The following is a 26,407-nucleotide window of genomic DNA, read 5'->3' on the forward strand; positions in this document are numbered from 1 at the left end:
TGTTTTTCTAATGACCATGTGTAAAACAGATCTCCGCCTGCGTGTGAAAGAGTGAATGAAGAGGTCTGTTTCCACACATCTCTTCACTACTTCCAGCTTCTGTCTCAGCCTCTCCACCCCTGAGCCCCACCTCGTCTCTGGGGATCACCTTGTTCATGACTTGTATCCTATTCTTCCCCCCATCCCTGAGCTCCACTGTCTTCTCTGAGATTCACCCACTCTTGACTCCCACCCCCATCGCTGAGCACCCCCACCTCACAGCCATCAGGAGCTAGGGAGAAGTGGCATGCCACACCCCTGGAAAAATGACCACCGGAAAAGACACACCGCTTCTTTTCACAGTCCATTAACCACACTGGAGGGACATGATCACATGTAGCTACGAAGGCCTTTATTGTAGTGGCGTCTGGGTGGCTCAGTCGGTTGAGTGTCTGACTCTTGGTTTTGGCTCGGGTCATTATCTCGTGTGTGCTTCATGGGTTCGAGCCCTGCATCGGGCTCTGTGTTGGTGGCACTAAGCCTGCTTAGGATTCTCTCTCTCCTTCTCTCTGCCCCTCCCCCACTTGTGCTCAGGCTCTCTCTCTCAAAATAAATAAACTTAAAAAAAATACACACAAAGGCCTTTATTGTAGGAACTGTGCACACCCTCTGCCACTACAACTTTGCCTGGCTTACAGTGATTGGCAACACCACATTTTGTATTGTTTTCTAGCATTTCACACCATTTTCTTTTGCTTGATGAGCAAAGATACATGGTCACGGTAGAAAATTTGTAAAGTACACAATGCTGCTAAGAGGCAGTTAGAAATATTACCCACAATCCTATCGCCCAAGAGAAATAGTGATTCATATTTTGATATGTTTCTTTCCAGAACTTTCTCTGTCCATTCCTTTACCTAGCTCAGATAAAATTATGAATGCAATTTGTACTTCAAGTTGTGTTTTCATTTATTAGTAATTGTGTCATCTAATTGCATCTGGTCACCTAACAGCAGTGTCTCTAATGCTTGAGAGAGGAAGACAGTGTCTCTGTCCTCAGAGTCTGGAGGAGAGAAATGGGGGATACAGAAGTGTGGTTCTGGAGACTTAAGAGGGTGGCTGCCCATTCTCATGTAATCTAGACAAACTGGGGAGATGACTGTGGGCGTGAATAATTCAAAGAAAGAGCAGAGCTAAGTCCAGACCCTTGATAAGTGGACACTAGAGGTCTTTGAGCCAAAATCATGTAGGCAAAGATGGAAGGAACGATGGCCTTTGACCTCTGCACGTGAAGAGTGTTCAGAGGGTTGTTCGTGAAATCCAGGTGTCTGCATGAAGAAGATTGAGCCGACCAATGGACGGGGACACAAGTCACTGGCTGTCAAAATTCATCATTTGGGCAGGTAGAAGTCTCAGCCCTGGCAGCAAAACAGATGAAACTTTCCAGTTTCCTGATAATTCTAATGATGGTAGGTTATGGGTGTTTCCTGAAGATTCTAACAAGGGTAGGTTCTGGGCAGGCCACATATGAAGAAAGGTATTCTCATATTAGAAAATGACCATCAAAGGGGGCAGTGCACTACAGTGATTTACAGGTCCCTTCAGCACTGAGTGCCTCAGGGCTACCGTGCAGATCCCAATCACAAATAGGGCGGGGCTTTGAGGGAAAAGACTGCATCATAATGGAGCTTCCCCAAATAACACTGAGCACACCCTAACCCTCTTCTAGTACTAGTCTACCTAAAGGATGGTAATAAAATACTTAGAAAGGCATAACTGCAAGTCTCTTGGATCAATATTCTCAAACTTGTTTTTACCTTAATCAACTCTGTTCAGATAAGGGAACCCCTTGTTCACACCTAGATCTACCTCCCACTGGGAAAAGGAACTTGGGGATTCCAAAGAATTAAGACAGGGCCAAGATTATAATTACCATGGTCTTATTGAAGTAATGGGGGGAAAATACAAAAGGATCAACAAACTGAAACCTTTTGATAATTATACAAATATATTACTAATATAAACCTTATATATTAATTGGAACCCTTGGCCCATTCAAACCAACATTGATGATGTAGTTAAGTGTGTCTCATCCTGGGGTGACTGGATGGCTCAGTTGGTTAAGCCTCTGACTCTTGATTCCAGCTCAGGTCATGATGTCACAATTCATGAGATCGAGCCCTGCATGGGGCTCTGCACTAACAAGCACCAACATAGAGCCTGCTTGGGATTCTCTCTCTCCCTTTCTCTCTGCCCCTCCCTTGCTCAATGCTCTTTCTCTCTCAAAATAAACATGGGGAAAAAAAGTGTGTCTTATCTAAAAATTGTTGCAATCTCAACTCTGTGTAAGAAGCTTTGGAACTAGAGGTGCCTGGGTGGCTCCATCGGTTAAGTATCTGACTCTCAATTTCAGTTCAGGTCATGATCTCATGGTTCGTGAGATCAAACCCCATGTGGGGCTCTATGGTGATAGTGAGGAGCCTGCTTGAGATTCTCTCTCTCCTCTCTCTGCAGCCCCCCCTCAAGCTCCACACACACTCTCTCTCTCTCTCATAAAAACTTAAAAAAAAAAAAAGCAGCAGCTTTGGAACTAAACAATCACCGTTAAACATTCAGCTTAAATTTAAATTATCAAATAATGTGTGTAATAGAAACCCTCATCCTCAATTCCTATTTCTACCCTTGACCCTCACCTGCATCCCTGATCCTTGCCACCCCTTGCTCCTCAGATTCCACCTCTCTTGTAACCTGGAGCCCCAATATAATAACTTGATAACTTTTCAAAAACGAAAATAGAATCTTGTCTTGTTAGCATCACGAATCGGGAATGAATGTAAAATATCTCATGTTTGTGACCACAGCTGCTTGTTATTTCCAGTTCTTCAATACTTAATGCAAAATCAACCTAAAAAAATTTTTTAAATGTTTTTATTTATTTTTGAGACAGAGAGAGACAGAGCATGAGCTGAGGAGGGGCAGAGAGAGAGAGGGAGACACAGAATCTGAAGCAGGCTCCACACTCTGAGCTGTCAGCACAGAGCCTGACGTGGGGCTTGAACCATGAACTGTGAGATCATGACCTGAGCTGAAGTCAGACGCTTAACCAACTGAGCCACCCAGGCGCCCCAATGCAAAATCAACTTAAAAAAAATTTTTAATGTCTTTATCTTTGAGATAGAGACAGAGCATGATCAGGGGAGGGGCAGAGAGAGAGGGAGATACAGAATCCAAAGCAGGCTCCAGGCTCTAAGCTGTCAGCACAGAGACCGACGCAGGGCTCGAACTTATGGAATGTGAGATCATGACCTGAGCTAAAGTCGGTCGTTCAACTGATGGAGCCACCCAGGTACCCCAATGCAAAATCAACTTTAGATGTAGACTCTGGTCCAATATTTCAGATATTGTGATAATAGAGACCCAAATGTTAGAAGTATGAAAAAATGTACCCTAAAATATTAAATATGGGGTGCTGGCCACAGAGCTAGGGCAAATGTGGAAACCTATTCCTCGGCCAGTAGAATCAGTGGAATTATATCAGGGTGGTTTTATGTGCCCTAGCCTGAACAGCTTGTAGAATTGGGATCCCTCCTATATAGGCATTCATTCAGTAGAGAGTGTGGCCCCCCAAATAAACAATACTTTATCACTCAAAGCAAATACTTCACAGTATTGAGCGTGTTTATTCTTGTACACCAATATGTCAGTTCAAGTCTTCTGGGGAGCAGATGCCAGATGGAATTAGAAGTTTAAGAGATTTGTTGGGGGAAATGCCTGCAACGAATAAAAGGGAGAGGGAAGTGGAATACACAGGGAGAGACTTCAGGCTGAGATGCGGGTCTGACACCTGTGAAAGGGGCAGGGAAGGAAGATTGGGTGGAAGAGTTTTAGTCTGCAGTATGGCTCTGAGAAAGCCAGGCAACCCTGGAGTAGAAGGTTGCTCATTGGACGAGTCCTGCATCAGGCAGAAGTGGACCACCTTCAGTACCCCCACCATGCCCACTCACTGGCTGGGGCAGCCTGGGTAGAGCATTGACCCGGCTTGGACAGCAGGTTTTCAAGAAGGAAGATCTGAGCACTGCACCTTCATGAGTGCCCCAGTCCACCCCTTGTGCTGCTCAGATCCTTTGCTCCACATATTCAAGGAACTGTGGACCTCTCTTCCTGAGGGAAAGTCTTGATGACTTACTTGGTGCTGTGACCCAAACCCTCATTCCTACAGGGTCTGAGGCCTTGGTAATTATACCCATTTCGGGTTGCATTTGCTACACGTCCATTCACTGCTTCATCTGGGCAACGTCTGCCAAGAAATACCTAAATGGATTACCTGGACTTGCACATTATTCTGCCCTGCTCTCCTGTAAGAGCATGAGACAGGCAGTCTGCTTCTGCTGGTAAGGGTCCATTATCCCTGCCATGATGGTGACTCTTTTCACCTGCTGGAACATGGTTATAAGGAGTCCACAGTTCCCTGGCAGTAGCCATAGCATATAGTTCAATGGGACCCTTGCTGTGTACCCTGGTAAGAGTGTGCCCCATTGGGTACCAGGACTTTACCATCCATGATCACAGAGTTGCCCAAGAAGCACCAAGTCTCTCAGTGGTCACAGACAGTGATGACAAGTGAAGCCTCTCTTGTTTCCATCCCTTGGGTCTCAGATGCTTCTGTTTCCTATAGAAGACACATCACCATATAAAGTTCTCTGATTTGGTGTCTATAGTGCATCCCAAAGGAAGGCACCCCATTTTGCAGAGTACTGTCAGCAAGGTGGCACCTCAGTTGCACCTTTGGAAGGCCACCAGTGAAAAGCCACTTCTCTTGGATGGTGCTGTAGATGATGTAATGCGTGGATCCCATGGTCATGAGCCCACTTCCATATCTCCTTTGCAGTGAAATGGGTCCCCTGGTTGGGTGCTGTGTTGTATGAGATTTTATGCTTGTAAATCAGGCATTCTGTGAGTTTCTAGATAGTAGTGTTGGCTGAAGCTCTGTGAGCAAGAAAAACAAACCCATAGCCCAAATAGTTATCTTTCCTGTTGAAGATAACTACTGGCTGGCTCTTCTAGCAAAGAAGGGGACCGGCCTAGTTTACTTGCCATAAAATGATGGGTTGGTCTCCTAAAAGAGCAGTGCTATTTAGGGGACTTAGTTTGGTCTCTGTTGCTGGCAGGTTGGAACTTCAGAGGCGGAAGTACCTAAATCAGTCTTGGTAATGGGCATATATGCTGCTGAGTTCATGCACGTCCTCTGTCTCGGGCCTTGTCTGGGCCACTCCATTCAGTGGGCACAGTGTGCCAATTCTGGGATGGTCAGTGATGAAGGTTGGCTAATATTGCCCCAGACCCCCTTGACTCTAGTCCTCCAGTTTTGTTTTCCCTTCCAGGCCTCTGAAACGGAGCCCATTGGCACCTAGGAATCTATATATTCCCAACTTGGGCTACTTTTTCTTCCACACAAAGTCAATGACAGGATGCACTGCTCCCAGCTTTGCACATTGGAAAGATTTTTGTCTCTAAGGTCTTTCAAATCCAGCTCTGAATGTAGCTGTAAATGCAGCTGCTCTCCATTTTCAGCTTAGATTCAGACCAAGCCAGCTCATCCCAAAGGCTGGCTTTTTCTTCCCTCTTCATTCTGTTTGTATGAGTTTCTCACATAAGTGGTCCTACGTGCAAGGTGAAGGAGGGGCACCGGTGTAACCAGAGTGGGTGACATGGGTGTTTTGGGCTGCCTGCTCATGCCCTCTGGTCCTGCTTGGTCTCAATCCCAGACATTCCATTTCTATCTTGCTGTGGACTTCCGCTGGGCCTATTCCACATTATGACTTGGTGTGTCTAACAAAAGCCACTTCATAATGGGCAATTGTGCATGCAGAGTCACTCAGTGCCCTATGGTCGAGCACTCCAGCTCTCACAGGGGCCCAGGAACATGTCAGGAGCTATTTCTCAAAAGGCATATAATTCTGCCCTGCAGGTGGCATGGCCTTGCTCCAGAGCTCCAGGGGCTCACACTGTGATTCCCTCATGGACCTTGCCACACTGCAGCTTTTTCCATCCCTGAAGTCATGGACACCATAAGGTGTCCTGAATCATATGGTCCAACAGAAGATCCCCTTGCATAGCAGCCTAGACTTGCTGCAGAGCTCATTCTTGGTTGGGCCCCAGTCATGGTTGACATATCCCTCAGTAAGGGACCTAGAGAGGTATTCCCAGACATGTAGCGTGTTGCATTCAGGACCCAAAAAGGCTCACCAAGCGTTATGCTTCCATCTGTAAAGCAGGGAATGCAAGATTCAGAAATTTGTCTTTTACTTTGGAGAGGGTGTCTTGGCAAGGCCCGGAGTACAGAACCTCGAAAAAATTTACTCCAATAGTAGGTTTCTGAGTCTCCCGGGGCGTGGCCCCCGCCCCGTGGAGCGTAGTTGTCTTCCCAAGGCTTCTAGCATATTAGTCGCCACTTTGTTAACCTGTCCACTCAGCACGATGTCATCGACGTAATGGATCAGGGTGATGTTCTGTGAGATGTCCAGAAGGTCCAGATCACTTCAGACGATACAGTAAATGAATATTCTTGTCAGTTAAGGGAGTCTTGCGTCAGGTAAACCGGACCTGACTCTAGCACCTCCCCCCCGCTTCGATTAGCTCAGCCATTGGCTGGGAGGGGGCAGGAGGTGTGGCCTCGGGGATCCAGAAGGCGTGGCCGGTCCTTGCACAGTTAGGGAGGACAGATCCATGGTGTGTGCGTTAGGGCGATGCTTATTCTTTTCTGGTACTGTTCTCTATGTCCCAAAATTTCTGAAGTGCACACGTATTATCTCTAAAATGAGAAGAAGCTAAAACATATGCACAATCATATTCCAAAAGTGTCTATGTCCAGTTTTTTTTAGACCTATCCTGTTGCACAGTGAAATGTCTATCACACTAGATTTTTGAAAAAGACTCTGGCCAGGAAACCTTCAAATGGTTTACTACCATTTTAATCTTGTTTACAAAATGTTAATGCTATAACTTTGGCGAGGTTCTTAGTATTTTTGCCTTATTTTTTTTCTGACTGTTGATATATGTTAATTTTAGAAAATGTGGAAAGTTACATAACTTAGGAAACAAATGCTTAGAAATAATATCCCAAATCTTACCATGCTTGGACAAATCATTCTAGTGTTCTGCTGTAGTTTCCATTCGTCTTTTCTCTTACTTTTTTATCATTATTATTCCTTGAAAAAGCTGACATCAAAGTATGCCAGTTTTTGCATAATTTTTTCCTCTTCAAACTGTTTCAGCTAACAGGGTAGTTTTGCCCTTAAAAGAAGTGTCACTCATCTGGAGAAATGAAACTGGTGTGGGCCTGGGAGTTAGAGAGACAAGATTACCTCCACCTCAAAGGTGCAGAAAAACTTGGTGGTCAAAAGGTGACTGTCCTGCATGAAGCAGGACATGCCCAAACCTAAGCCACTGCATCTACTGAGATGACAGGCTTGGGTTCAGGGGAGAGACCGAGAGCGAGTAAAATCGTAAAATGTTGACTTCCTAGAGAAGAAAGCAGAGTCAAGGCCATGGGGAGTGAAACCCTCACATTTGTTCCATGATTATGCTCAGTGCGGTAGGTGGAGGGCATGACTATGTGACTGTGTTTTTATTTGTGGTGAGTTTTTAAGGCCTAGCTCCCATGTCCAGAATTAACTGCACGGAGAGAGTCCTCATGCCCTAAGGCCAGGATCACATCACGTTGTTATATTACCAAGTTTAACCTTATTCCCAAAATTTATCATGTGGCAGGAGCAAAGCAGCAGAGAATAAGGCCAATCTAGTATTCTAGGGGCTCTCCATGTGGGTCTGGATGATTAAGCCTTGGCAGCTCCTGGGCTTCTCATGAGAGGCTGGCTTAGTGAGAAAAATGAAAAGCTATTTTCATGATGCCAAGGATGGAAGAATTACGAGCTATATCCTGATTTTTAAAATCCCAAACCAGAGAAGGTGGTCATATAGGCTAGAGTCAGAGCATTTTTACTGCACCTTTCTACAAGTCTTTAAGTACGGAAGTTACGAATTAAATAAGTTTGGCTATGTGTTAATAATTGGAGCATTGCAGTTTCTCCCTGCTTTTGGATGTTTTATATTTTCCATAGTAATAAAATTTTTTAAATTTTTATTCATTTATTTATGAGAGATTAGAGAGAGAGAGAGAGAGAGAGAGAGGGAATCCCAAGCAGGCTCCATGCTGTCAGCTCAGGCCCTGACTCAGGGCTTCATCTCAAGAACCATGAGATTGTGAGCTGAGTCAAAATCAAGGGTCCAGCGCTTAACCCACTGAGCCATCCAGGTGCCCCATAATAATAAAAATTTTCAAAAAAAAATATTTGTAACAACTTTAATGATTTCATAACATTAAATCATAAAAGCCTCATGAACTCACTGTCTATCTTGTTCACCAATTTATCTCCAGTGCCTAGAACAATCCTGCCCCATTAGCTTCTTAATTAATTAATCAATCATATTAATCAAATTAATTAATCAAATTAATTGATTAATTAATCAAATTAATTAATCAAATTAATTGATTAATTAATCAAATTAATTAATCAAATTAATTGATTAATTAATCAAATTAATACAATTAATTTCCTTAAAAATAGAGACTCTTTTTTTTTTTAAGAGAGAGTGCAAGCAGGGGAGAGGGGCAGAGGGAGAAAGAGAGACAATTTTTAGCAGACTCCATGCTCAGCCCGCCGTGGGGCTTGATCCCACAACCCTGGGATCATGACCTGAAGTGAAATCAAGAGTCAAACGCTCAACTGACTGAGTCACCCCAGGTGCCCACAAAATAGAGACTCTTAAATAGATTACAACTGCTCAATGAATGGATAAATTTCAGGGTTGATCCATAACCTTGACCTAATTAAGAGTAGAAACTGGAGAATTTCTACAACAGCTACAGTTACCTCTTCTTTGTAGGAAACCCTAGTGTAGCAGGCCAGAGTGACAAAGCAGTCAGAGAAAGGAGGGCTGAGGTAGGGAGGTTGGGTGCAAAATAACAGAATGATACGAACATCAGAAATAAACTTCAGAAACAGCAGCCTCTTGTCTTTCATCATAGTCCTCTCCTACCTTCATTTTGTACAGAGAGTATCACCAAAATATTGTCCACATAGACCACTCTTAATTTCCACACAATGTCTCACGTATTCCATAAGGATATTCCTCAGCCAGGGTTCTCTGGAATATTTGTGGTTCCCATGGATCTGGGCTCAAGTGTAATATTAGTTTCCTCTGAAATTCTGAATTATTATAGTTTCTAGGGGAAGAAAACAATATTTAAACTTCCTTTGTGATGTGTCTTCGCTAAAGAGCCACTCTTTGAGTATAAATAATAGCAACGGTTCTTATTTGCTGACTATTTATTTACTAATCTGGAAAGCACTTTACAAAAAGCATCTAGAAAAATATTGACCTCATTTAAAGATGAGAAAACTGAGGGTCGATACAATTAATCCCTTTGCCCAAGTCCACAGAACTGGAAAATGGTGCAGTAATAAGGTTTGACTCTAAAACATACACTCTTAACTACTTATGGAAGAATATTCCCTTAGGAGCTCAGTCTGGATACTTTAAGACAAGAACACTTTCCCTTAATTCATTTGCAAAGTTCAAACAGAAACTATGAGATTTCTGAGCGTACTATCAGAATTAATTAACCTTATACTCCAGATCTTCTTTAGGGGATGTTAATGCAGTTGTGCAAAGAGAGTCTTTCAACAAATGGTGCTGGAACAGCTGGACGTACACATGCAAAAAAAGAATTGAATTTAGACACAGACCTTACACCCTGCACAAACATTAACTCAAAATGGGTCAGAGACCTAAATGCTAAAGTATGATACTACAAAACCCATAGAAGAAAATATAAATAATAGATAAATCTATAAAAAATGGATAATAGATCAAATAGAAGAATATAATATAATCTATTAAAAAATAGAGAAGAATATATGGATAATAGATCAAATGTAAAACTCAGATGACCTTGCATATGGTGATGACTTTTTATATACAGCACCAAAGGTACAATCCTTGAAAAAATAACCAAAAAGCTGCACTTCATTAAAATTAAAAACTTAAGGGGCGCCTGGGTGGCTCAGTCGGTTGGGCGGCCGACTTCAGCTCAGGTCATGATCTCGCGGTCCGCGAGTTCGAGCCCCAGGTCGGGCTCTGTGCTGACAGCTCAGAGTCTGGAGCCTGTTTCAGATTCTGTGTCTCCCTCTCTCTGATCCTCCCTCGTTCATGCTCTGTCTCTCTCTGTCTCAAAAATAAATAAACGTTAAAAAAATTTTTTTTAAAAATTAAAAACTTAAGACAATACCAAGATGATGAGAAAACAGATGGGGAGAAAATAATTGCAAAAGACATATCTGATAAAGAACTATTATCTAAAATATACAAAGAACTCTTTAAACTCCACAGTAAGAAAACAAACAAGTCAATTTAAAAATGGGCCAAAGACCCAACAGACACCTCACTAAAGATATATATACCAGGGTCATGTGAGCATCTGAACAGATGCTCAACATCATATGTCATCAGAGAATTGCAAATTAAAGCAACAGGGTGATACCACTACACGCCTATTAGAATGGCCAAAATTCAGAACACAGACAACACCAAATGCTGGTGAGGAGGTGGACCAAGAGGAACTCTCACCCCTTACAGGTAGAAATGCAGAATGTAAAGCTACCTTGGAAAACAGTCTTTTTAAAATATACATATATATTTTTTTTAATAAATAAATATATATATATTTGGTGTTTTGGGGTTTTTTTTTTGTTTTGTTTTGTTTTTTTTGTTTGTTTGTTTGTTTTAGAGAGAGAACACGAGCAAAGGAGAGGACAGAGAGAGGAAGAGAGAGAGAGAGAGAAAGGGGGGGAGAATCTCAAGTAGGGTCCACACTCAGCACAGAGCCCAATGATAGGCTCAATCCCACCACCCTGGGATCATGACCTGAGCCAAAATCAAGAGTCAGATGCTCAACTGACTGAGCCACTCAGGTGTTCCGAGCAGTTTCTTATAAAATGAATTATGCCATATAATCCTGCAGTCATGCTCCTCGATGTTTACCCAAAGAAGCTGAAAACTTTTGTCCACCCAAACACCTGCACACAGATGTCTGTAGCAGCTTTATTAACAATGGCCAAAACTTGGAAACAACCAAGATGTCTTTCAGCAGGTGAGTAGATTAAAAAATAGTATTAAATCCAGACAACGGAATATTACTCAGCACTAAAAAGAAATGAGCTTGGAAAGTTCATGCCATGAAAATATATGGAGGAAACTTCAATGCACATTATTACTAAGTGAAAGAAGCCAATCTGAAAAGGTTGTGTGCTAATTCCAACTATATGACATTTTAGAAAAGCAAAACTATGGAGACAGTGAAAAGATCAGTGGTTGCCAAATGTTGGGGGCAGGGGGCAGGTAAGGATGAATAAGTGGAACACAAATAATTTCTAGGGCAGCGAAAATAATCTGTGATTTTGATACCACAATGATGGATACATGTCATTATATATTTATCCAAACCTATGGAATGTACAATACCAAGAGTTAACCCTAAGGTAAACCATGGACTTCAGGTGATAATGATGTAGTTTATCAATTGTAACAAATGTGCCATTTTGGTTAGGGAACATTGTTAATGGGGAAGGCTGTGCATGTGTGAGGGTAGAAAGTATATGAAAAATCTCTGTGCCTTTCTCTTAATTTTGCTGTAAATCTACAATTGCTCTAAATGAAAAGTCTTTTTTTTTTTTTTTACATTTATTTATTTTTGAGAGACAGAGAGATACAGAGCACGAACAGGGGAGGGGCAGAGAGAGAAGGAGACACAGAATCTGAAGCAGGTTCCAAGCTCCGAGCTGGACAGCACAGAGCCTGACGCGGGGCTTGAACTCACAAACCGTGAGATCATGACCTGAGCCGAAGTCGGACGCTCAACTGACTGCACCACCCAGGCGCCCCTAAACGAAAAGTCTTTTTAAAAAGCACTTGTATAAAACAATACATATATAATTGTATTGTTGGAATTATAACTTACAGAAATGCAATATATTTGAAAATAACAGCACAAAAGATACAGGTGGCAGTAAAGCTGTATTGGAGTAAGCTGTATTGGTATTATTGGAGTAATAATACCAAATCGTAACTTAAATCCACAAGAACAAATGAAGAGAACTATATGTGGTATATAAAGTTAGTATAGAAAACTCTGTAAATGTCAACTTTTTCTCAACTTTTTTAAAAGACATGACATTATTCAAAGTCATGATCATGATAATGTATTGCTGAATTTGTAAGACACACACACACACAAACACACATATATAATCATAATAGCCCAAAAAGGGGAAAAAGAAGAGAATTATATAGGGTAACATTTTTATATCTCAGTGGAATTAACTTAGAATAAATCTGAAGTAGATGCTGTTAAGTTAAAATGTATATGGTAAGTCTGTCATTAAGAAAATATTCCAAAAGCTATGAAAAAAATTATTAAAGTGATAATATGTTATAACAAAAATATTCTCTTAATGCAAAAGAAAGCAGTAAAAGAGGACAGTAGAACAAAGAAGACATGAGGTATATAGAAAACGAAAAGTAAAATATCAGATGTAAATAAAAGTATATCAATAATAACATTAAATGTAAGTGGATTAAACAATCCAATAAAAAGGCAGAAATTGTCAAATTGGATTAAAAAAACAAGATCCAACTATATACTATCTAAAGTAAACATACTTTAGATTCAAAGATACAAATGGGTTGAAAGTAAAAGGACATTAGATGTACAATGCAAATAGCAATCAAAGAAACTGAGTGCCTATAATAATAGTGGACAAATTAGACAATTAAAAATATTACTGAAATAAAGATGGCATTCTAGGGGCTCCTGGGTGGCTCAGTCTGTTAAGTGTCCAACTTGGGCTCAGGTCATGATCTCACGGTTCGTGAATATGAACCCCACATCCAGCTCTGTGCAGATAGCTCAGAGCCTGGAGCCTGCTTCAGATTCTGTGTCTTCCTGTCTCTCTGCCCTCCCCCACTCACACTCTGTCTTTCTGTCTCTCTCTCTCAAAAATAAATAAACATTAAAAAAAAAGAAAAGACAAGATGGGCATTTTGTAATTATAAATAGGTCCATCCATTAGGAAGATATAAAAATTATAAATGAAACTAACAAATAATACGTGGAAAAACACTGAAAAATTTTTTTAAAAATTTTAATGTTTATTCATTTTTGAGAGACAGAGAGAGAGACAGAACATGAGTGGGGGAGTAGCAGAGAGAGAGAGAGACACAGAATCCAAAGCAGGCTCCAGGCTCTAAGCTGTCAGCACAGAGCCCGCCACGGAGCGCGAACTCAAGAGATGTGAGATCATGACCTGAATCTAAGTCAGATACTCAACCAACTGAGCCCCAAACACTGACAGAATTGAAGAGAGAAATCAACAATTCAATAATAATAGAGGCTTCAATACTTTATTTTTCAATAATGGGTTCAACTCAAGAAAATTGAAATATATGTTTCCATAAAAATCTGTACACAAATGTTCATAGCAGCATTGTTCCTTAATAGCCAAAGGGTGGAAACAACCCAAGTATCTGTCACCTTATAGGTGGATAAACAAAATGTAGTGTATCCATACAAGGCAATGTTATTCAGCCATAAAAAAGAATGTATATCAACACATGCTACACCAGTGAGCTTTGAAACCATCTCGCAAAATGAAAGAAGCCAATTATAGAAGACCATATCTATATATTGCATGATTCCATTTATATAAAATTCCAGAATATGTAAATCCATAGAGACAGGAAGCAGATGAGTAATGTGTAGGGACAAGGGTAGGAGGGAATCAAGACTGATTGCTCATAAGTAGGGGATTTCTTTTTAGGTTGAAGGAAATGTCCTGAATTAGTGGTGATGATTGTGTGATATAGATAATATATGAAAAACCACAAACTGCACATTTTAACAAGGTAAATTTTTGATATGTGAATTTTATCTCAGGAGAAGGAGAGGAGGAGAATGAGGAGAAGGAGGGAGAAGAGAAGAAGGGTGCAGACATTTCATTTTAGGAAAGCAAAGCAAAGAAAGTCTCAAGAAGGAGGGAGTTGTCATAAGTCAGACAAGTTAGATGAAAATGGCAAAGGGTCTCTTGTATTCATGAGTGACAGTGAACTTAAAAATGCAATGGCTTAAGAAGTGACTGGATGATGGAAAAATGGAAACACTTTCAGACATTTGCTTATGGAAGAAAGAGTAGTGATAGTGTAGTAACTAGAGGGAGAAGGAACCAGAGAATATTTTCTTTTTCAGTGTTGAGAAACAATTCTTCATGGGTCTCTCACTTTTTTATATATCTTGCCTAGGTACTGATTACTTTTCTTCAGAACTATCTCTTGAGAATGTTCGTATAGTGAAAAGTCTTAGAAGATAAGAGATAATGTTTTCCTTGGAGCAAAAAGCAGATTCATTTACTCTCCAGTAAACAAGATAATGTCTCCCTTTGGGGCAAAATTCAGACAGACATACTGCCCATTATAAAAGACACAGTTTCCCTAAGTTTGGGGCACCTCTCCCTGTAATGCATTCTATTACTTCTGTGGGTATCACGTGACACTCTTTACATTGTCCTTTGGGAAATGGGGCTCAGGGAACCCCAGTTCCCTGGTACTTATGCTGCTTGCTGTGTTGTGAATAATAAAGTCATTTTCCTCTGAAAAAAAAATGGATAAAACAACACAGCAGAAGATCAACAAAAAATAAAAGACTTGAATAACACTAAAAACCACTACACCTGATAGATATCTATTGAATACTCCACCCAATAGCAGCATGATATATATTTTTCTCAAGTGTCCATGGAACATTGTCTAGTATATACCTTATGCTAGGCCATAAAACAAGTTTCAATAAATTCAAAAGAATTGAAATCATACAAAGTATATTCTTCAATCACAGTGGAATATAATTAGAAATCAGTAACAGAGAAATTGGGGACATTGATAAATCTATGGAAAATTTAAAACATAGTCATAAATAGCCAATAAGTCAAAAAAAGTCACAACGGAAAGTTAAAAATACTTTGAGATGAATGAAAATGAAAACATGACACACTGAAACTTATGAGTCACCACTCATATAGTACTTAGATAGCTACAGGTGTAAATGCCTACATTAAAAAATAAATAAGATCTCACATACATAGCCTAACCTTCCACTTCAAGACACTTAAGAGCAAACTAAACCTAAAACAAAAGAAGGAAGGAAATAATAATGTTTAGAGTAGAAAATAATGAAATAGAGAATTAAAAAAAACAATAGAGAAAATCAATAAAACAAAAGTTGGTTCTTTGATAAGGTTAAAAAGCAATTGGTAAATCTTTAGCCACACTGATCAAGAATAGAGAAAACTTGGGGCACCTGGGTAGCTCGGTAGGTTAAGCATCCAACTTTGGCTCAGGTTATGATGTCACAGTTTGTGGGTTCGAGCCCCGCGTTGGGCTCTGTGCTGACAGCTCAGAGCCTGGAGCCTGCCTCTGATTCTGTGTCTTTCTCTTTCTCTGCCCCTCCCCTACTTGCACTCTGTCTCTCTCTCTTTCTCTCTCTTAAAACTAAATAAACATTACAAGTTAAAAAAAATAGAGAAAACTCAAATTACTAAAGTTAGGAATAAAAGAGGAGACATCACTACTGACCCTAGAGAAACAAATAAAAGGATGCATCAGAATCCACCTTTCCAAAGCGAAAGTGAGCACAACTTTTCTATACTTTAGAATCCACATCTTTAAAGCATAGAATGAAAAGCTTCTTACAAAGGCACTAATGAAAGCCCCTAAGCTCAGGAGATTTAAAATTTCTTAGACTTCTGCCAACACAGTCAGGACAAAAGTTGCTGCAGCCTACCTACCCAAGCTATTCCCATCTCCCACTGGAAAAAAAGAACTTGGTGATAACCCAGGCTTAGAGAGGACCCAAATTAAAATAAAAATGGTAACATTTCAGCAATTACAGGAAAAATTACGATTACATAAAAACAAAATGACCCACAGAAGGAAAACATCCTTAATTTATATTAATTATTTCAGGAACAGCAGTAATGGAAACCATGACCCACTCAGGTCAGCACTGATGGTGCAGATAATGCAGTGCAGTCTGAGAATCAATAGAAATTCTGCTCTTCCTGTGTCAAGGGCAATGGGAATCTTACAGCACTCAGTGGCAGCTAGATGTCATGTACTGGTCTTCAGTAAACTCTGCTAACTGGCTAATTTTGGTCTTCATTTAAAGTAGAGTAAGTCTAGGGGTGCCTGGGTAGCTCTGTCAGTTAAGCGTCTGACTCTTGATTTCAGCTCAGGTCATGATCTCACGGTTCATGGGTTCAAGCCTTACATCGGTCTGTGCTGACAGCTCAGAGCCTGGAGCCTGTTTGGGATTCTGTGTCTTCCTCTCTCTCTGCCCCTCCCCTGCTCATGCTCTCTCTGTCTCTGTCTCTGTCTCTCTCTCTCTCTCAAAATAAAGGAATAAACTTTAAAAAAATAAAAAACAAAAAGTAGAGTAAGTCTATATAATTGTGCATGAGTCACCCATAATAATTTTTTAAGTTTTTTTATTTATTTTGAGAGAGAGTGAGAGTGCACGCATGCATGCACAGAAAGGGAGGGCGAGAGAGAGAGGGAGAGAGAGGGAATTCCAAGCAGGCTCTGCACTGTCAGCCAAGAGCCCAACATGGGGCTTGATCTTGGGAACGTGGGATCATGAACTGAGCCAAAATCAAGAGTCCAGTGCTCAACCAGCTGAACCACCCAGGAGCCCCCATAATAATTTTTAAAAGGGCTTGCACAGGAATCCTGGGTGGTTCAATTAAGCGTCCGACTTCAGCTCAGGTCATGATCTCACAGTTTGCAGGTTTGAGCCCCGCATCTGACTCTGTGCTGGCAGCTCAGAGCCTAGAGCCTGCTTTGGATTCTGTGTCTCCCTCTCTCTCCCCCCTTTTCCTTCCCCTGCTCATGCTCTTTCTCTCTCTCTCTCTTTCTCTCTCTCAAGGATAAATAAACATTAAAAAGATTTTTTAAAGGGTTTGTACAAAGAGGAGTCCCAAATCCCATTATTATTTGGCAAATCTTATTTTCAGAATCACTGCTTTGTAACTGTGTGTTGATTGTCATTTATGGACTTGGGCATATAACATATAACCCAGCGTCAGCAGGACCTTCTTCTTGTCTTTCAAAAAAAACAAGTGGTAAAGTTGACTTGGACCCCAAGCCCATGGAAGTCCAAAGCTCTTCCATAATTTCTGTAAGTTTCAGGGGTGGGGGGCAAGTGGGCACATTTTACAATCTCAAGATCTCTTTGTCTTGATCCTTTCTTCCATGTGAGAGGTCCCTGTGCTGCATCACAGTGACACAGATGTGAGAGTCAGGCCCCTCTTTAAATCCCAGCACCGACAACAAAATCCCCTCAAAAGATGTTTTTGGGGGACATGTGGGAAGATGGGGAATGATTGGTGAAAGGACAACAGAAGCACCTTCAAATAAAGGAATAGGTTTCCCGTGTTGGGAACAGTGTTCACCTCCCTCTCCTTCCATTCCCTTCTCACCACTTCTGCCTGCCCTCTCCCCCAGCTTTGGAGTTCCATCAACACTTCCTACCTAGTCCCAGCTGATCTCCATCTGGTTTGCTCATCCTGATTCTCCTATTCTCTCTGCTTTTGGTTTTCTTCTCTCCTCTGTTTAGAACAACAAACCGATTCACCCCATGCTCAGAGAGAGAAGAGCTTTACTACTCTGACCACATGACACCTTGAGGGCCCACTCACGTCCTTGGGATCCCACCTTGAACTTATTCCCAGTGCTGAGCCAGGAACTTTTCCTTGAGAATCAGCTATAACTGGCATGTAGGATTATGTGAGAACATGGAACCCTTGCTGAGCTACCTGGCTAGATGGCGGGGGGGAGGGGGTGGTGGTGAGAGCATTTCTCAAGGAAAGCAGTGATTCCCACCCCTCACCCCCCACCCCCCCCACCCCCCCAACCCCCCCACCCCACCCCCCGCCGCCAGGAGAAGGTGATGGCAATGTAGGCAAAGAGCTAAGTGTTTAGTAAATATTTGCTGAGGAATAATGAGTTAGGAGCAGGCAGGTAAAGAGAAGGAGATGGTACTGGGTTAGCATTAAAAACTAAAATGAAAAGATCACCCTGTTTCAGCAGAAAGGATGCCTCTTTTACTGAGGTAGCATGGAAAAAGATGAGGTGGTGCAGTTAGGGTATGTTTGTAGGTTTGTAGGCGCAAGGGTGGTTAGCTGAGGGCATGTCTGTTCAACGACTTGCAACTTCTCAGTGAAGTCAGGATCAACGTCATCCGCTGACTGTTGCATGTGGTAGCTCAGCGTGGTGACTGGAGATCATTTGTGACCAGTATTTCCAGGTTATCCCGTTGTACAATCTTGTCCACCATACACACCCACCGATGGGTAGGAGCAGATGAGACGTATGATGGCCCGGCTCGTGGACTGTGGTTTTGTGAATCCAGTAAAACAGAAGGATGTGAAGGCAGGTCAGCAAGGACAGCGATGGACCAAATATGTCATCTAAGGGGATGTGGTAAATTGGGAGACACTTAAGTGGCTCCAAGGACTGGACATGGATGAGATTAGACGTATGGAGAGGAGAAGAGTGAGCGGGAAGAATAAGAGAGTGCTGACAGAGGCTATATACACTCTTAATGTATAGGATATCCCCTGAAGATCAGCTACAAATCATGACATAGCCCAGACTGTGGTCCATGGGAATAGATTTTCGTGGACTGTTGTTGAAAACCCCTGGCGTTGAGAAGGTCAAGGTGCTCAGAAGCTAGGATGTTTGCTTGGCAATGGACAGTTAGATGTCTCAGGACAGGGCCAGCTAAGCATGAAGAGGAAGACTGAGCCAAATGCCCAGACCACATGGCCAGGAGGCCAGAACACGGCATTAACAAAGTTGTGCAGGAGAAGAAAAACACGTGAGAATTTCACAAGAAGAATTTTAACTCTTGAAGTGAAGTCATAATTTGCACGGAATAAATACCAAATTTTGTATAGGAATCTGAGTTGACTCTCAAGGGAGGACACGGGAGAGAAAAAAGTAGAATGAGTGGCACAGCAGCGGAGAGAAAAGTTAGAAAAGTTGACCACAGTGTTCGACTCTCATGCTTCAAATGATCAAGACGTAACTCCAAACCCCAATAGGTTGGTGTGTCCAGATGTGGGATTTTTTTTTTTATATAGGTTAAAAAGAGTGGGTTGAGACCTGCTAGCCAAAATTGACCTCTTGGAAAACCCAGTAGTGATGGATGTTGGAAGTTACTGAAATAGTCCAAGGAAGGAAGGCTCCTCTAAAACCAAGGAAACAAATGCCCTCATTGAAAACCATACACACTCACACACAGCACCAGAGGTGTAATCCTCGTATGGAAAGGCAATCACCATGCAAAAGAGCTAGATGGCCAAACAAATAACTTGCAAGTGCTTGAAAAAGGTTTTTCTTTCTGTATTAAAAATTCACAGTGAAATTACTGAGATAAATTACAGAGGAGAGCATCCTTGGACACAATGTGTAGAACAGTGTCAAAGCTCTGGAAACTTTGGCTCTGTTTCTTCAGAACACATTGTCCCTCTGGGGACATGGAATTCTGCTTCTGATCTGACACTCTGTGCCTGGCTTGATTTGGCAGATCAGCATCTTACAAAAAAATATTACCCATCCTTAAGAGTTCCACCAATCAACGAACAGGGAAAATCTGTCAGGCTGTGCGATTACTGGCCAGAAAGAAAGAAGGTGAATATTGTATTTTTCTTCTCAGTCACTACTCTTTAGGTTTCTGGGACAAAATTGAAGGAAAGAACAATTCCTTTAAAGAAAGACATCCAGGGGACCTGGGTGGCTCAGTCAGTTAGGCATGTGTCTCTTGATTTCAGCTCAGGTCATAATCTCCTGGTTCGTGAGTTCAAGCCCTACATCCGGGGCTCCCTGCTTGGGATTCTCTGTCTCCCTTACTGTCTGCACCTCCCCTGCTCATTCTCTATCTCTCTCTCAAAATAAATAAACTAAAAAAAAAAAAAAAAAAAAAAAAAGACATCCTGGGGTTAGCCTGGAGCCTGCTTCAGATTCTGTGTCTCCCTGTCTCTCTGCCCCTCCCTGGCTCTCTCTCTCTCTCTCTCTCTCTCGCTTGCTCTCTCTCTCAAAATATAATAAACACTAAAAAAAATTTTTCTTAAAGACATCCTGACAGATAAACCAAAGGCATCTACTCATGACCTTAAGCATCAGAGGTTTAATTGCAAGCTATTTGACCCCAAGGTTGTTAAAATTGACCAAATACTGGAAAATGTGTTTCAAATGCCAGAATTTGGTTACAAAAGAGAGGAGAGGTGCCTGGCTGGCTGTCAGTGGAGCGTGTGACTCTCGATTTCCAGGTTGTGAGTTCAAGCTCCACACTGGGTGTAGAGATTACTCAAAAAATAAAATCTTTAAAAAAAAATAACAGAAGGAAGATCTCCACGGTGAAGTAGAATTTATCCATTCATTTATTCACTCATTCAAGATGTATTTAAGCCAGATGCCAGAGTATAAGAGGAAAGAAAAAGAATTTTTAGCAAAAGTTACTTGCAAGTATTTAAGTCCTAGATCCTCCCAGGAGGAGGCAGATATGTTTCTTGTTTCTCGGTTCTCTGGAGAACTTTAGATGTAGTGTTATCTGTATTTATTCCAATGATTAAATATTTGTAAATCAGACTTGGTGTATCGTCTTACACTGATGTAACACTGCCAGTGTTTAGAAACAAAATGAGCCAGGCAGCAAGCCCAAAGAAACACTCCTATTGCTTGTTTGCTGAAAAGTGCTTTGTTTTCAGCATCTCATAAAATAGTAATGCATCTTGCTTGATTCCATGGGGGCGGCAGTTGGGGGGTGGGGCGGCACAGAATCTATCTCTAGGCGAAACCCATCAAGGCCAAAGTGAGAGAACATGTTTGCTTGAGGACAGCAGAGTGTCGTTTGAATCGCCTCCTTTGGGATGCTGTACATTTCGTCAGTTAAGACTCTAATTGAGAGGCAAGAATGATCCAGCCACCTGCAGTCTCTACAGCTCTGTCCGATTAACCACTGATTAGCATTAACCGAGAAGCATCTCCTGTCAAAATTCACTCTCCTAAAGCCGGAATTGAAACCCATCCCAATGAAAACTGCAAGCTTAGTGCTACGCCATGCGCTTTGAAAGCACCAGAGGATCCTTTCAGTATTGATGGTGTAGGAATGCGGGCTTTTCTCTGGAGGAGAGCACATTGTTGAAAGAGGACACACACACACACACACACACACACACACAGTATGAGCCAAGGGCTTGGCCTCAGAGCAGATCACAGGATAGAGTGGAGATTAGCTCTGCTCTCATTGTGGATACTGCTGGGATCTGATTTCCTTTACTCACGGACTGTGTGGGGAAATGAAGGATAACACTCAGAAGGTTTGAATTCCGAGTATTCGAAAACTTGGGAGAGCTCCGCACAGTTTCTAAGAGCCCTGGTCTTTCTGAGCTTTACCATCGCACCACTAATTGTAAATCTCATTTTAGCAGCTTCGGTCCAGGAGGCTCCAAGGAAGAGAGGAGAACAATTCTTCAGGGAAGGCGTACTTAAATTGTCTTACAACTACTGAATGCACATGAACTCTGCCAAATGAGGGTATTCATCTCCCAAATTTAAATTTAAACCACGTGCTGAATCTTCCAAAAGTTCCAATGAAAACACAATCAGCAAACATTTTGTACATGTTGCATATTATAGAAACCATCTTCTAAGCACTCATTTAAAGGGAAAAAAATAAGTGTAACATTAAGGAAAAACCTATGTTGAGATCCTGGAGGTTGCTAAAGGAACAGTGATTTCTTTTTTTAGTTTTTTTAAATATTTATTTTTGAAAGAGAGAGGGAGAGAGCATGAGGTGGGGGAGGGACAGAGAGAGAGGGAGACACAGAATCTGAAGCAGGCTCCAGGCTCTGAGCACAGGCTAAGAGACACAGAATCTGAAGCAGGTTCCAGGCATTGTCAGCACAGAGCCCGACGTGGGGCTCAAACCCACTAACCATGAGACCGTGACCTCAGCTGAAGTTAGATGCTTAACCAACTGGGCCACCCAGGTGCCCTGGAGAAGTGACATTTTTATTCTTTCAAAGTAGTTGAGGTAGGGTTTTGTTTTTTGTTTTTTTGTATTGGTCTAATCTTACTTTAGGACATTGAATTGCAAATGCAGAAATCTAAAACAAATTAGTCTGAGCAAAAAAGCAATTGCTTTTGGGAGCAGCCACTGCTGGATTCAGGATTGCTCCAACAATATTGTTCTCAACCTGTCTTGCACCTTCTTATTCTCCATGTCTGCTCTGCTTTCCTCCTCTGTGGGCATCCGTCTCAGGCAAGGCATTCTTTGCATTGTGTTGGAAAGATGGTCATCAGTAACTTTAGGCTTAATTCAACCTGGCTAATAACCTCAAGGAAAGAGGTCACCATCTTCCCAGTGGTTTCCTGTAAAATCATAAGAATGACACTGGCCCGGTGGAGCAGGGGCCCATCCCTGCTCCAACCACCTGTAAGCTTGTGTTTTACTTAGCCGTACCTGGATCATGGGTCCAACATCGAACCGGGGGACTGGGTCAGTATCTCAGGAAACAAAACCATATGTAGTCAGCATGTGTGAGGAGTGGTTCCCAGAGGGCTAAATGATAGGACGTTAGCAAAACAAGAGGGAAAGGACACTGGTCAGGTAAACACAACAGGTTGCAAGAATTAAGACACAAGGTCAAGTTACCTCTAAGGATAGGATTTTATTTCAAGAATTCCTGTGAAAGTAAGAGAGATCAGGAAACAGTTTCAAGAGGCTTCATGGAGGGGCACCTGGGTGGCTCAGTTGGTTAAGCATCAGACTTCAATTTAGGTCATGATCTCATGGTTTGTGAGTTCCATCCCCACATCAGGCTCTGTGCTGACAGCTCAGAGCCTGAAGCCTGCTCCGGATTCTGTGTGTCTCTCTTTCTCTGCCCCTCCCCTACTTGTGCTCTGTCTCTCTCTCTCTGTCTTTCTCTCTCTCTGTCTCTCTCTCCCAAAAGTAAATAAACATTAAATTTTTTTTTTAAAAACAAAGATACTTTATGGAGAATTGAACCACAATTCCTGATACAGCTGTGGCTCCAGTAGTCTGTCTGCAGCTCTGGAATAAAACAGCCACTCTAGAAATTGCCACATCACAGAGGCATAGAGTATGCTATACTCCCTCTTGCAGGGCTGGTCCATTTTGATGCTTCTGTTTCTTCTGTTTCTGTTACTACTAACTCATGACTGTTGTTCATTTTCTTCTCTGTAAATGGCTTCTACTGCCTGTGGCTTCCTTTTATTACTTTCTTTATATACATTTCTCTTCTGAGCTACTTTTTTTTTTTCTGTTATATTAATTTCTGCTTTTCACATATTTCAGCCAGATTTTTGTTTTTTGTTTTTTGTTTTCTGAGAGAGAGAGACAGAGAGGGAGTGAGGGAGGGACAGAGAGGGAGACAGAATCCCAACCAGGCTTTGCCATGTCAAATCAATGCCTGATGCAGGGCTCAAACCTACAAACCGTGAGATCACTGCCTGAGCTGAAATCAAGGGTCAGGATGCTTAACTGACTGAGCCACGCACACACCCCTCTGCCAGTTTTCTTTAGCATTTCTCTATGGTTCTTTTCCTATCATTTTAAAAAGGTTGAATAGCTCATTAATTTCCCATCTTTCTTGTTTTGTAGTATGTACGATCAAGGATATAAATGGCCCTCTAAATTTTGTATCCCACAAATTTTGATATGTAGTGCTTTCTGTCTCCTTCAGCTCCAAATATATTATAATTTCCTTACAATATCTTCTTTAGCCCATGGTTTAAAAAAATTGTGGAAGTATACTATACGTAAAGTGCACACAAGTCTTGAAGTGAACAACCCCATGAATGGTGCATGTGTATACACCTGTATAGCCACTCCCTAGATCAAGGTATAGAACATTTCCAGCATCCCAAAGAGCTCTTTTATGCCCCTTGCTGATAAATACTTCCCTAGAAGTGAGCACTATTAACTTTTAACATCATGCATTAGTTTTGCCTCTTTTTGAACATCGAAATTTGAATCATACATCCCATTTTGTTACTGTGAGATTTATTCACGTTGTAGCAAGTATATATCTCTCCCTCACCCTCTCTTCATTACTGGCAGTAAATATATTCATTATTCATTCATTCTACTGTTTTTTTTTAATGCTTATTTTATTTTTGAGAGACAGAGAGAGCACAAGCAGAGGAGGAGGAGAGAGAGGGAGGCAGAATCCAAAGCAGGCTCCAGGCTCTGAGGTGTCAGCACAGCGCCCAATGCGGGGCTCGAACCCATGAACCGTGAGATCATGACCTGAGCTAAAGTTGGACCCTTAAACAAATGAGTCACCTAGGTGACCCTCATTCATTCTATTCTTGATGCATATTTGGATTGTTTCTAGTTTGAGGTATGAATAACACTATGGATGTTCTTATAATTGTCTTTTGGTGGACATATGTCCTCATTTCTCCTGTGTATAACACTAGGAGGAGAATTGTGGGGTCTTAGTAAGGTAGGCATATATTTAACTTTATTAGATACTTCCAAATGTTTTTTCCATTGTGGTTTTTACCAACTTATACTCCCAGTCGTAATCATTCCACATCCTATCAATATTTGGTATTCTTAATTTTTCCTTTCTTTTTTTTTTTTTTAATTTTAGCTATTCTGGCTGTGTGTGTAGTATCTCAAAGTCCTTTTAATCTCCATTTCTGTGCTGATTATAATGTTGAATACCTTAGTCATATGCTTGGTGGCTACTTGAATATCTTCTTTTATGAGTGTTTGTTCAACCCTTTTGCCTATTTCTAACTTGGGTCGTCTTCTTTTGGTCGGGTTGTAAGAGTTTTTTACATACTCGGGATCAGTCCTTCACAGATACATGAGTTAGGAATTTCTTTGCCTGGTCTGAGGTTTGCCTTTTCACTCTCCAAATGGTCTCTTTTGATGAATTGAAGTGAATAACTCAGTGTAATCTAACTTTTTGTCTTTTGGTGGTTGTGTTTATCGTGCCCTGTTTAAGAAATCCTTGCCCCCTCCAAGGTCATGAAGATATTCTCGTATGTTTTCTCTTAAAAGCTTCATTGTTTTACCATTTACATTTAAGCGTATGACCCATTTCTTAATTTTTGTGTATGGTATTATATAGGAATCAAAGTTCATTTTCTTTTCCATATGGATATCCAACTGACCAAATGCCATTTATTAGAAAGAACATTGAGAAGTGTGCATGAGTGGCTCAGTTGCTTAAGCAGTGGACTCCTGATTTCCACTCAGGTCATGATCTCACGGTTCATGGGACTGAGCTCTGTGTCAGGCTCTGCAATAACAGCAAGCAGCCTGCTTGGGATTCTCTCTGCCTCTTTTTCTGCGCCTCCCCACCCACACATGTGCACATGCTCTCTCTCTCTCTCTCTCAAAATAAATAAAATACAATAAAAACTTAAAAAAAAAAAAAGAATATTGAGATAATCCTTTCCCCGCAGTGAATGCAGCAGTATTTTTCTATGAATCTGTTCTGGACTTTTTGGTGCCACTGGCTATCCTTGTAGCAATATCACATTGTCTTATTTAATATAGCTTTATGATAAGCCTTAAAACCTGGTAGTCTAAATGCTCAAACTCTTTTTCTTTCTACAAGATTGATTTGGTCATTCCAGATTCTTTGTATTACCATATGAAATTTTAAATCAGCTTGTCAGTTTCCACAAACAAAAACCTGCTGGAATTTTGATCAGCATTATATCTATAGGTTAATTTGGATAGAATTGACATTTAATCAACAGTGAGTCTTTCAATCTATGATATGGAATATTTCTCCATTTATTCAGGTCTGCTTTAATTTTTTCATTGATATTTTTTCCCTGGAGTTTATTTCTGGATATTTGATTGTTTTAGCTATCAAAAATGGTACTTAAAAATTATTGTGTTCTGATATTTATTGCTAATCTATAGAGATACAGTTGATTTTGCATATTGACCTTGCACCTAGTGACCTAATTTCATGTATGAATTTAAATAGATTTGGGGGGGTGGGGTGGTGCCTGGTTGGCTCAGTCAGTTAAGCATCACCTTTGGCTCAAGTCATGATCTCACGGCTTGTGGGTTTGAACCCCCCTCCGGCTCTGTACAGACAACTGGGAGCCTGGAGCCTGCATCAGATGCTGTGCCTCTGTCTCTTTCTCTTTCTGCCCCTCCCCTACTCATGTTCTGTCTCTGTCTCTCTCTCTCAAAAATAAA

This window comes from Panthera onca, chromosome A1 (genome assembly GCF_046562875.1).
Source record: "Panthera onca isolate mPanOnc1 chromosome A1, mPanOnc1 haplotype 2, whole genome shotgun sequence".
NCBI classification, from domain to species: Eukaryota; Metazoa; Chordata; class Mammalia; order Carnivora; family Felidae; genus Panthera; species Panthera onca.